Raw genomic sequence first — 12,283 nt, 5'->3', positions numbered from 1 at the left:
TGCCTGAGCAAACGGCCTGTAGCCTCAAATGAGATCACAGACAATCTGACGGAGTAATTCTGACCTCTGTCTCACGGGGGCAGAATCTCAGCCAGTCTTAACTCTGTCAAATGATAATCTGAGGTCTGCTGACTTCCAGGGAGCAAACCAACCAGGGAGCCATCAAATGCAGCCTTATGGATACGATGATGAGACACACGCTGGAACAAAAACCCTCATCGGCAATCGGCACCACGTACCGACGACCTCATACCTCCTCAATGTGTCCTTGAGAACGGTGGCCTGGGACAGCAGAACTAATGACGAGAGAGCGTAGCTTCGCCAACACCAACAACGTTTTTGAGCTACAATGCATTTCCAGTGACTTGCTGATTTGAACCTATGATGCCGTAGAGTTTTGCTGTGGGGAGTGTTTTGATTGGTTCCTCCTACATTGTAACGCTGTAGCTCATAACAGGGCTCACGAGACACTAGCTGGTAGCATTCATTATAATTATCTTAATTCTAGAACATATTATTTCCATATAGGGTCGTTTATAAATAGTCCTTTAAGTGTTCCTTGCAATACTCCAGTTCGCTAAGTGATTTTCTCATGCGGTTGCTGAACCCATAGCTGGATTTTATTAATTATTCATTATTTTCAAGTGCTGCTTCTAAATGTGAAGGATATTTGTGGGTTTTGGGTGGGCAACATTCCACTCTAAATTGGATTTATTAGATTTTATGAGCATGTAAAATATTCATGAGGTCATAAATCAAATCATAAATATATTAAAATGTCATGTAGGTAATAAGGAGCTGGCTGTTCAATGCAGTTCTCATTTTTTAATAGAAAAGGGGGAAAAATATGCAACAGATTGTTGTGAATATTGCAAAAGTTAATAAGGTGTAAAAGGTCCTTAAGTGAAGGTACTTAGTCGAATAGAATTAACTGAATGTAATTGTTGACATCAACATGGTCCTACTATTTCAATAAATCATTCTGGATTTGCAAGCGGTCTGAAATTAAATGTGCTACCAATAGGCTTACTCTTGGATTATAGTAGGCTATTCATTCAGTTGTACCCAGATTTATAGGTCAAACAAATCATTTATCTTGCGAATTTTAGAGCTCGAAACGTGTCCATTGAAATATTGTAAATAATTAAAAACGAAGCCGTTATTTATTTCAATAATACTACCTGTGACACACTGAAAAAGAATGGTTCTAAAAATGACATTTTGAGTACGTAAGAAGTGCTTTTCCCAGATTTATTAGTAAGGATAGGAACACAGTGCTCATATCAGGCAGATATGGTGAGGGTATTTTAACCCAGACGCATTTCTGAAGAACCGCTACAATTAGCGTAATCAACACGTGTGCTTCAGACCCTTGATTAGTTAATTACGTTGGTATTGTCGACAAAGTGAGAGACTCTCATCCCTCATTGACGCGGTATCAAAACAGACAAGACAGACCAAAAATAGCGGCTTGGCGATATTAAGTCCACACGGTTCCCGTTTCTATTATACCATCGCTAATCAGACAGATTAATTTGAGGCTGAATATCTGCTTCCCTCCTCGCATTCGGAGCATGCGATGCAGTAATTACGTGCAGAATAGAACTAAATTGACCGATGTGAGCTCCGCGTTAAGGAAGGGATTCGGGAGAGAAGACGCGAGAAATTGCAAACACGCAGTCGAGGTCACATCATCACGGAAGAAGCGGAACGAGGTTTTTTTTTTTTTCTTTCTTTTTTTTCCCAATGCCATTTTAATATCTCCCATCTTCCCCCCCTGCCGACTTAATAACTCCAGATGCCAGTGCTGATAATCCTGAATCAACAACACTATGTGCCAAAATGCATCATCCCACATGTGGTAGGAAAATCTGGCACATTCACACCCAGAGAAAAACACCACGATCAAAGAACACACTGCCACGTCAGCATGGCTTGATGAACAGGTGACATAAATGAGCATAAATTAAAATGCTTTTTTCCTAGGAAAAAAAAAATAGGCACCATCGTCCAGGATCTGCTCAACACATGTCTACTGAACACTTGCTCTGAAAGAGGAACTACTGAACATATCACAACTGATATAGAGGTAACAATTCTTTTCAATACAGCTGTAAGAGTATTTAAAACAGGGAAAAGGGCATGGGTTAAAATGGGGAAAATGAATATTGATGGGAATGTATCAACGATGAAACCATTGGAATTGTGTATAAACTGTTTCATGCAGTCTCTGCTGAAGGGTGTTCACTCTCTGTACAGCATGTCGAACCATCTCAGTACACACACGAAGAGTTCAACAAACACACACGCACACACACACACACAGATTTACACATGGAAAGAAGGTGAGTGATTCCTATCTGCTAAGTGCAAAGCCAGGTCACACCCACATCATAAGTGGATATTCTACCTGGGTACTGATGGTAGAGAAGGCTAGACAGTGTGTAGGTGGTAGGTACCTCCCTGTCCTTCCAGAAGCTTTGAAACCCATCACTTTCTGATTAGGAAGTCAAATGTGAGAGCCGGAAAAGTGTTTGGGCAGGTTGCTGTGAAATAATAATCAGTTTAATGGCGCACCTTAGTTTGACTGCAATTTTGCAAAGCTTTCGTACAAATGCTGAACCATACTCCCATGAACACCGTGGAATCCATGCGCATTTTAATAGGAGGCAGAATTGTGGAATAGCATTTGAGATGTGCAGCTCCAGGGGGTTGGGGATTTGAATCCCAGATGGGAAACGTCTGTTCCACACCTTCTCTGCTTCTGAAAAAGTCTGCTGATACATTACAAACGGTGTCCTACATAAGTACTACAAAAGCCTTCATGAGCCCTACATAACACAATCTTAAGCACTACATGAACATTCAAAAGCATTTATTCTAACCCACAAACAATGTAAAACACAGGTCATGACTAGATGTTGTGTGGCCATCCCTTGAGCTTTGGCCCAGACAGGTGTCATCCCATTGTGCTGATTTCTCCTCTCAGTCAAAGTACCTTTATTGAAGTAAAGGTACTTTGGTGTTGGTGTTGGCCACCTGTCTGCTATAATTGTGTACAACACAGGCACCTGTACCCTGGAATAAACTGGCTCCGCCTCTCGGCTCAGTGGTTCTGAATCTGCCACCCAAGAGCAGCCAGGTCAAAGGCATGACTAATCAACTGCTGCCACAGCAGACTAATATCCATCAGGCAGGCCTAACAGCAGCGGGAGAGATATGATTATACCGAGCGAGATGGTTTAGCCTTCTGCCATGCCCCGTTGTTATTCACCATTATCTCTGTCCTCACTGAGGGCACCTGTTTTTCCACACTCGTCTCGCTATGCCTGCAGCGTCACTGAATCACCTCTGATGGGCTTATCGCGCCGCGCCGGCTTCCTTACGCCTGTCCAAATGTTTCGCATCTGCCCTTGATGCGCTTCACAATACACGGTCGGTCCTCTAAAAAAAAAAAAAAAAAAAAAAAGAAAAAAAAACAACAGTTTTGTTTCGCCCACATTTTCCCTGGCTATTTTTAAATGCCTTGCGCACCCACCTCAAAAAAGGCAAACCCCTGTGGGTCCTGAGGCGTTCTGAAGAGAAAAAGGGGGTACACTTTGATCCTCCCACCCCGGCTCTAACTGAGGTATCACATCAAGTGAGGAAAAGAAGGCCTGGGCACTGAATCAATGCTTTCATCCTAGACAAACTCTACAGGGTCATGCAGACTAAAAAAGTTAGCAAAGTTTTCTTTCATAGGTTTTGCTTTATATGGGTGAGTTTAACAGAGAGGACAGTCACTGGAGATTAAACTGAGAGAAACATGTTCATGCAAACCACCTGGGTTCCTCAATAAATTAATTGTTAACTACTTCAGCTGGGCAGACTATCATGCAGGTCTTAGACAAATCATAAATTAGAAGATGAAGAAGCAGAAGAAGAAATAGATTGTTTTCTAATCTATGTATTCTGTTTTCAGTGCATTTCAGACAAAATCTATGCTTTATGAAATGTTATGGCTCTGAAACCATTCAGGGAAACTCTTTTAATTATAAAGGTAATTTGATACTTTTTTTTCCCCAAACACATTACACATACAGCATTTTTTACTGATAGCTTGTAATTAATGATTTGTTCATTAATTATCCATTATGAAATTCATTATTCATCTATGGTCTAATAATGCATTGATTATGTCTAATTAGCTAGGTTTGATTGAGCAGTATATATTGAACACTGGAATCAATTTGACATCACTTGAGAATGATCCACAATTATCCATGAAGAGACAACTGAGGCGTGTCTGTGAAACATATTTTTGTCAATATCGGGCCCTGAAACTGAGGGGGCAGTTTCACCCGTACTAGGTTCAGGCTAGTTTGCTATCACAGTGGGGTGTCGGTCAGGACACAAGAGTCAGGTTCCGGGTTCAGGTGTTTATTGGGGATTTTGAATGGATGGATGCAAGGGTTTGTGGTGTATGTGTGTGTGGTTTCTTTGGCACAGACGCACACAACAACAGCACAATGTTTGGTCCCCAAAGGCTTGGTCTCCCCAGTTGTTCACCTCCCAGATATTGTTACGGTACTGAGGTGGGGGAGGTCACTACCACCTTTATTTTGTCCCGTATCCCCGGCCCTATTGAGGCCCTGATTGGTGGCCAAAGGATACGGGCAGGTCCGAGGGCAAATGGTGACCTGGGGGCCGTCCTTGGGGGTGCGCCTGTGACTCAAGTTCCCTGTGGGGGTCCTGCTGATGAGGGGAGCAGCAGGACCGGTTTGGCCAGGTTTCAACTGAGTCGTAAACAAGTGCCTGTGAGAGGTGGAGGTGGTGCGCAAACAAAGACAAAGACAAAGACAGAAACATAAACATGTGGCCCTTTTCTACAGGCCCCTATGAACAATTGGGGTAGTTGTGTCAGTTGTTGGGGAAGGGCTGTGTCAGAGCTGGGAAACAATTAACCTGGCAAAAAAGAAAAATAAAGGAAAAAAATGAGCACAAGACAAATCTTGTACAGTCCAACCAAAACAAGGCTGAAAAAAATGACATCTACTGATATCAGTGAAGGAAATGGTGTTGAAACAGTCTGTTAAATTGATTCCCTGACGTGAATTCTTAAGCAGATCAATCCCAAGTGGAAAGATAACTAACAGGAAATACAAACTGCAATAAACAGAAGCCGTATTATGCGACACCTACACACAGCTGATTCTGTAAAACAACAGCTTAAACTGCCTTCAGCATTGACACCTTTTATTCAAATACATGTTTTCTTTCTCACCAGTTCTGGCAAACAACTGCCTTTACATATAAATTGTTCAGATGCAGAAATGAATAAAAGGATAGATGCTGTGGACATGGATCAAAAAACACAGTCCTAAAACCGAGTGTGGAAGACAGCATTCACAAGCCGCAAAGCTTGATGAATCCTGTGATGGTGCTCTGAGGGGTCATGTCAAGCTCGCCACAGATTCACTGATATTTACTGAATAAGGATAGCTCAACCTGCATGCTACAACTAGCACATCAGCCAGTCCACACACTGTTTGCATCGGTGAAACTGCACACCCTGAAACACAACCTGTACCAGTGCCAGTATCCGTCTATGGTAATGAAACAGATACGGTAATAGCTGTCTGTGGTTCTGAAATGCTGCTCATACCATAACCTGAGTTTGGTTCAATCACACGAGGGACAGATCCCACATGCGTGTGTTTTAAAACAACCACTTCAAATCTGATCCCCTTTTTCTTTTCACTCATATTCATATTCTCATAAGTCATATCCTCATTGGAACTGAGGGATCAGTTAAGAAGATGATTACAAGACCCGTGACATTGCAAGGCCTAACTGATGATTTCTTTCTTGAGCCATGAGGGCAAGGGCAAGTCTCGCTGTGCGTCAGTGTCTTACTTTCAGACAGAGTATTACGTGTTTCTGCCAAGCACCTGAGAGACGAACCGAATCCCTCGGCTGCTCCCAGGTGCTGACACCTGCCTGCCACCTGCAGAGCTCAGTGATGAATCTACCTACGTGTAGGTGGGCGTGAAGCCACGTGCCAGGTCGTCCAGCCCCAGGTGTGGACTGGGAGGAGGGGAATGCTTTTTTTCGGAGCTTTACCTCAGAGCAATCATTTAAACTGTTTATATAACTGGAGCCTCACATCCATTTGAAACTCTGCGGAACAGAAAAGAAGTTGACAACATCTGAGAATGAACCACAGGGGATTCATGATGTATTCATCACAGTCATTTCGCATTCCCTCGCGGAGTGCAGCCGAAATGGGTTTCTCATATCCGTGAGTGGTCCTGTCTCCACTTCCCTCCCACAATGCAACAGGTGGTGCATTATTCTGTCAGAGAAAAGAGGAGGGGTGGCATCTGGACTCAAAGGCCTACCTTCAGTCAACCTGACCTCTGCCTTCCTTTTATTTGTGTTAATTTGTTTTTGGCTCAAAATAAAACACGTTACTGAAATCACAACGAGAGCCAAATTTCCTGAACAGTGGAGACTGTCAGTCATTATGCAACCAATTGTCTACTGTTACACCAATGGTCTTCGTGTGGTTGGAAAATGAGAGCCCTTCAATGTTCTGGCCTTCAGGTGTGGGTTTAATTGGTCAGATCAGCATTATTAAATTACAGTTCCCACTTTTACCACTTGCTGAGCTTAGAGAGGTACATTTTTCACACTTAGTGTTTATTTAAATCAAGTGTGCCATGCCAAGGTTTATCAGCTGAACAGAGAAGAGGGTAATCCCCTCTGTCAGCAATACGAGGAGGGGATGTTCCATTTTTCAGGCAATTATTGAGACACAAGAGCTGAGGGGGACAAAAAAACCATTAAAATACAAAAATGGAACAGATTACGCTTGAATGAGAAATTTCATTACAGGAGACTGCAATTGTGCAAACAATGGAAGCCATAAGACTATAAAGGCGTAGAATAATAGGCCGAATGAGAGGATCCGAGCCACGTTGATTCTAGAGGGATCCCGTCCGCCTGACTAAACGCCGAGATCAACTTAATCGCGTGAAAGTTTGGCGAGCAGACAATAAGAACGCATAATGAAGGAGCACACGAATATTTAAGACCGTTAAATCCCAATCCAACGCTTAAGATACGAGATATTTAAAATTCCTGATAAAACTGCAAACACCGAGGCTTTGGCTCCAAGAAGAAGAATTGCTTAGAGCAATAAATTGTTTATTCTTTGTGAAAAGATTTTACTTATGCAGCAGGGGTTCGCTGCCATCAAACAATATTTGGAAACAGATCAGACAGTAGACAGAGTGCAAGCAGATTTTACCCTTTACTTTACTTTTAAAATTATTGACGAGTGCATGAAGCTACATTTCCAGCATGGTGGCGTTAAGATGTCTGGCGTACAGTGTGATACAGTTATTCAGGAAATAAATTAAGAGAGTTGCAGGTTCAAATCCCAGATGTGGCACTGCTCTTTAACCACGGAGCAAAATGCTTTTCTGGAATTGTTTCAGCATTTGCAACGCTTTTCATCAACAAGGGTGTTTTGCGTCTGCTAGGAAACTAATAATGACAGTAATAAGAAGACCATCTTTTCAAATTGGAGGCCTTTAGAGTCAGTGATAGGTTCCAGGACTGGGTCACAGGGTCAAAGATATCAGTCCAAGCCGAGGGACAGAATGGCATAAGAAGCTGAATGGAAATTCAACAGAAAGGATCAAATCCTTTATTAGCCTAATGGGAGACAGTGGACAGGAGCCATGGGCTGTGATTATATTTGCTATGGACAGTTAAAGAGGGGTAAAGGGAAATTCCAACGATAGCATTGCTCAGCAACGTTCTATTAATGGGCACCCATCCAAGATGGAGGTCTAAGCACCAATCTGAATTTGGCGAGAGGAGCGCAAATGATTAGAAATCAGACAAAAAGCGACGCAGATGAAGAGACATCTACCGCCTTTTATCGCGATTCCGGTCTGATGGTGCTGTTTGTTTACTTCCTGCCTGTAAAGTGTGAGTCAAATCATTAATTGAGTGCATCGTTAGAGAGCCATTGATGGATCTCTCACACCCCTATTAGCATAAACTCAAAGCAGCAGGAGAAATCAAATCCCACTGCAATACAGCCATGATTGAGGCCCACTCAAACACACAGGCACACTTCTTTGAATGCAGTTTTTTTTTTTAATTCAAAGTTAAAAATTCAAATTCAAAAAATTTTTACCACAGCAAAGTCACAGCAGCAACCATTAAACACAGATACACACACACTATAATAGTATGCTAAGAGTGAAAAAAAATGTCAGCATAAAACTTTCAGGCAGACTCTAAATAAAAAATTCCTGAGTGCATTAAAATCCTGATTGGGAGGCCTATTTCTCTGACACTTGCTTGATCGCTGGCCTAGACAGGTGGGTGGAGCTTGGAAGCTGTCAGGAAGATATAAAGAGCAGAGCAGCAAGTTGAGGAATTATGCATCATACATCAACCTCGAACACTTTCCTTAAAAAAAATAACAGCCATCCAAAGCTACTTGCCAAGGATGTGACCTCATTCAACTAGACGTGTCCATGAAGAGGCCTTGGACATTACTGAATATTATTACTCATGGATAGTGCATATTTAAAACTTATCAGTAATATTTAAATTGTAAAACGCTACCAAAAATAGTTTCACAGTTTGCCTCACAATCACTGTGAGGCAAAAAGGAGGTCATTCATAAAGCATTAATGTCATCTGGAGTGAGTTTGTTTTTACATTACATTAGCTTTATTTAGCAGACTTTCTTATCCAGAGAGACTTACATAGGTTACAGTTTTTACACAGTATTCTTTCATACAGCTGGATATTGACTGAGGATATTGTGGGTTAGGTACCTTGCCCAAGGGTACAACAACAGTGCCCAAGCAGGGAACTGAACCAGCAACCTTTCAGTTGCAAGCCCTGCTCCTTACCACTATGCTACACTGCTGCCCAGTGTTTTTAAATCAACAATCAAAAACAAACTTCTCAGTCACTTAAGCAACTTGCGTGGGTCTTCTTCTTGTTCAAGTCTCCAAACTGAAACCCAAACTGAAAGGCTAATGACAGTAACCCTTCTCCTGCAGATGCCAGCACAACAACGTTACAACCTACAGTCCTCTGGACATGCTAAATAATGGCTGGCACCTGACGTGAGAGAGGCACGGCTCTGCATCAAATCCCACTTTAGGACACACAGTATTGTTTTTAGGACAGCAGCCCTTTGAATGAGGTTTGCTGCCTGACAATATAATGAATTCCCCAGCAGCACTGCCCTTATGTTAAATATGTATGAGGTTTCGTCCAAGGAAGGAGAAATGGGATGACTGCACCGTGGCACCACTGGGCAATGCAAAGCATTACAGCACACAATGTTGGTGTGCATGAGTGGTTCCTTTTGAAGTCTGATTTAGGACTATGTATTGGGTTGGCAGGTGTCCCATTCGCCAAGTTGCGGGTTGGGAGGAAAAACCGAATAGCACATTAAATTGTCTTAAAAGCCACAAACTGTTTTCATTCCAGCTTAGGTGAAGAGAACACATACTGTTTGCACAAGTATATGCATGATTTTAATATTTCACTTGTATGGTATACGTTTCATTTGGGGTAAATAAGGAAACTAAATAATGACACTTGTACTCTTTATGATTACATATATGCCATTGCATTCATACACCCTTGCTTTCAGATCAGCCCACGGACGAAATGTAACAACGTCCACATATAGTGACGTCCAGATTCACCGATTAACCGGCCACATCCGATCTGACAACGGAAAAAAACGTTCACTCACACAAAACTTTCACTGCATCCAAGTGATCCAAAAAGGATCAAATCACCTGCAGGTACGTTAGCGTCACCATTCGTAGCATCCATCTTTCGCTTCCTTACCCGGGTGAGGGAATCTTTTCCCCGATTCAAGTCTTTGCTGCTTCGGGGCGCCTCACGCTGCCAGTGCCTTTGCGCCGTACTCAAAAACCGTGACCCCCACGAACATGGGAAATTCAGCCAAATGGACCGTGGTTAAAACTACCTCCACACTTGTTTCGAACAGTTCTACCGGAACTCCTACGAGGCTAATCCACCACATGAGAAAATCAGACTACATAGATAACACATTACTATTCGCGACACTCAGTCGCTTTTAATTCTTCCCAAGAGAGAAAACACTTTATTCTGACACAACGAGATAACTCTAAGCAATACGTCACAGAAAGCACGTATATATACAGATCTATGGAACATTAATGTTTTATCAACCAGCACGCAGTGCCAGTGTATCTATCTTAGGTGAAACCTATAGCACATGATTGCCATCAACAATAATCTCTAGCCCAAGTCTGTGGGTGAACATGAAGATCTCACGAAATCAGACAATATGATATGTTTACGGAATAATACAGTTAATTTCTTGCGGAAAATATCTTGCAACATCCGGAAAAAGAAGGGAGAAGAGAAGGGTTTGTGTAGTTTTCAATAAATTAACCTGTTCCACCCACCTACCCCATTTTTGCTAAATGGTCAGCTTCCTTCCAACTGTGTATTCATTTAGTATACCGATAAAACATACCCAGGTTGTGGATTTTTGGTATAATTAATGAAAGAACAAACCAGCCACAGGTTATACACTTTTTTGCAATCTGCTTGACATTTTATTGCAGACCAAACGTCAGACAACGTCCTATTAAAATACCTGTGTATGCGAATCAGCTGTTCATCCTGATGGTTAAGGACCCCCCACCCCCCGACATCCACCGCTTTACGTAAACTTTTAGAATATTACATCCACATCCAAAATACTTCATATGCGAATATTCAAAAGTGTAACAATTTGGAAGAAAAAAAAAAACGAACAAAAAAACACCATCTCTGATCATAAGCCTCCGGGAGAAGTTTCCATATTAAAATCTTTTCATCAAGGATAAGAAAAAAAAAACATGATTCCACTAAAGAAAAGAAGAATAAAATATAAAAGAGCCTCTTGATTGTTGTCGCGCGCACCGAACCCGCAAAATCATGAAACTGGGAGAAACAGCACTGCCAAAGACACAGCAAAGCACAGCTACAGCAAAAGTCAGAACGATAGAAAACGACAAAGTAAAAATGTGCAAAAACAAGTACGTGATGGAAAATACAGAACTGCCAACCGCTTGATTAAAAACCAGTTGAATTAAGACCGCGAACACGTATGTTCCTGCGACTGTCGCTACAGCCCAGCGTTACCAAGATCCGTGTACCCACGATTCAAATCACTGCATGCTAAAAAACTTGAAACCCCGAAAAAGAACAGCTAAAAAACCTCATTTCTCATCACTTAACACCAGCAAAAGGAGGAAAAAACAAAACAAAAAAGACAAAAAATGCGCACAAAAATGCCATTGAAAATGTACTCACCGAGCGGGAGTAAAATGTTGCAATAAAAATGTGATAAGGTATGAAATACAGTATGGCGGTGGAAACGGAGACGAAGCGTTTTCCTCTCAATCTCTGCCTCCGGTAGTGTCATGTGATTCGCATTCAGCCCGACTCCCAGCAGTAACCACGCAGTGAAAGACCACCGGAGCCAACTAGCTAGCTTTATGTGCGCTGATAGCTCTCGAGAAGTGACAGAGGTACCGTAGGCTTTTACAATCCCACAATTTTGATCTAGCAGACTGTGTTTTGCTTGAGGGTTTTAAAGATGCAGTACCCTCCGTTCGTTCAGAATGCGCGTACCAGAACAGGCCAGTCAATTTCATCGGCTGTTCAGATCTTTCTCTGTTGCAAAGCGCAACCTAGCATGCCATGCCCGGATTTATAGACGTGAACCGAACCTGAACATGTCTTAATTAGTTTTTATAGCGACAGCGAAGCAGGGGCTGAATCCTGTTTGAAAAAGTAAACACTGTAATTTGAAACACGAGCATCAGTCTTAGTCCTAACCATAAATGTTAACCCTTAACCAACAAATTCTGCTAATCACTTTAAAAATGTGGACAAAGAGTGAGCAGGTTTTACCAACAAAGGAAAATACTGAGGATTTTAAAACAAATTAACCGATTTTACTGTTAGGTAAAAGTAAACACATTACAAATGCATTATGTCTTATGGATTGGCAGCATCAGGCAAGTTATTTCCATGATTATTATGATTGGTTGGGGGGTCACATGGGTGTTGGCTGACAGATGAATATATATGTGTCGCATGTTCGTGTGTGTGTGATATATATTGTTTTTACTTTCCTTGTGCCCACTGCGGACAGAGGCCTGTGATGGTTTGCTGAAAACTCACAAACGAACTTCTCTTTCAACTACAA

At 41.9% G+C, this 12,283-nt stretch overlaps 1 protein-coding gene across 1 annotated transcript in view; it reads right to left on the bottom strand.

The window, feature by feature from the left end:
- The window catches only part of LOC118771155 (RNA-binding Raly-like protein), a 68,518-nt gene extending 56,892 nt beyond the window's left edge, over window positions 1-11,626 (bottom strand). Inside the window, exon 1 of the mRNA XM_036519049.1 lies at window positions 11,383-11,626. The gene's annotated coding sequence lies outside the window, so the exon portion shown is untranslated. The remainder of the gene's footprint in view (window positions 1-11,382) is intronic.
- Between the last annotated feature and the right edge of the window lie 657 nt (window positions 11,627-12,283).

The sequence above is a fragment of the Megalops cyprinoides genome, chromosome 24, assembly GCF_013368585.1.
Source record: "Megalops cyprinoides isolate fMegCyp1 chromosome 24, fMegCyp1.pri, whole genome shotgun sequence".
NCBI classification, from domain to species: domain Eukaryota; kingdom Metazoa; phylum Chordata; class Actinopteri; order Elopiformes; family Megalopidae; genus Megalops; species Megalops cyprinoides.
This window is presented reverse-complemented; position numbering and strand designations above follow the sequence as displayed.